Here is a 1058-nt window from a genome sequence, read left to right as displayed (position 1 = left end):
AGAGAGAGAGAGAGAGAGAGAGAGAGAGAGAGAGAGAGAGAGAGAGAGAGAGAGAGAGAGATACAACTATTTACAAATGTATAAACATTTATGTGCGAGCGTGGTTATGTGGTAAGAAGTTTGCTTCCCAACCATATAGTTCCGGGTTCAGTACCCGTCGTATATATATACATATATATATATGTATGTATGTATGTATGCATTCTAGTACATTGATAGATACAACTGTTTACATATGTATAAATATTTATGCGTATATGTAAATATGTGTGTGCGCGCGCGAATGTTAGTACGTGCGTTTGTGTAAAGGTGAGAAACTAAAGTGAGTTTTTAAAAGAAGTTATTAGGGCGTAGCTTGAGAAGGAATATTTTTATACTTACTGTGAGAGAGCTTCGGTGGCCTGATTATAACATGGTGTTTGTTTCCGAAATTGATAAGTAATCCGTCCTGATAAGATCGGTAGGATTACTGCAAGAAAAAAAAAATATTTAAACTATGTTGAAATTGTCAGCAATGCAGATTAGTAGTAACAGATAAAAAGAAAACACAATCTTGTTGTAGTCTCTTGTTACTTTTTAATTATGTTAATATATCGGCAAGATTGTACACACACACACACACACACACACACACATTCATTTCTACAAGGGAAAGTTTGATGATAACATTGACATCTCAGTTTACCAACTGTCTTGAGAGGCTCTGGTAACAGCTCGTAAAACCGAAACTTCCAAGTCGCTGTCAATCTTTCCCCCATCAAAAGATACTCTTCAGAAAAATATTGAGTAATCCAGATTTTTTAATTAATTTTTTAAACTAAGACAGTTTGAAACTTCGAATACTGGTAGAATTTCTTACGTAGAACACGGCTCACTCTGAACGTTTTTGACAAAATTTCCTATTTTAGAAGTTATTTCGTGTTAAAGTTGTCGTATTTGGGTAATTTCAACTAATCAGCGACGTGTATTCGGTTGAAGAAAGCTACTGCTGTTTGCGATAGTGTATTTACGAGTGTGTTTGTGTGCGTTTGTGTGTGTATATATATATATATATATAT

General features: G+C 34.5%; 1 protein-coding gene across 1 annotated transcript in view; it reads right to left on the bottom strand.

Moving 5' to 3' along the window:
- The window catches only part of LOC106876368 (bone morphogenetic protein 2), a 162799-nt gene extending 162336 nt beyond the window's left edge, over positions 1-463 (bottom strand). The window contains exon 1 of the mRNA XM_014924875.2: positions 382-463. The gene's annotated coding sequence lies outside the window, so the exon portion shown is untranslated. The remainder of the gene's footprint in view (positions 1-381) is intronic.
- Positions 464-1058: the final 595 nt, after the last annotated feature.

This window comes from Octopus bimaculoides, chromosome 11 (genome assembly GCF_001194135.2).
Source record: "Octopus bimaculoides isolate UCB-OBI-ISO-001 chromosome 11, ASM119413v2, whole genome shotgun sequence".
NCBI lineage: Eukaryota > Metazoa > Mollusca > Cephalopoda > Octopoda > Octopodidae > Octopus > Octopus bimaculoides.
This window is presented reverse-complemented; position numbering and strand designations above follow the sequence as displayed.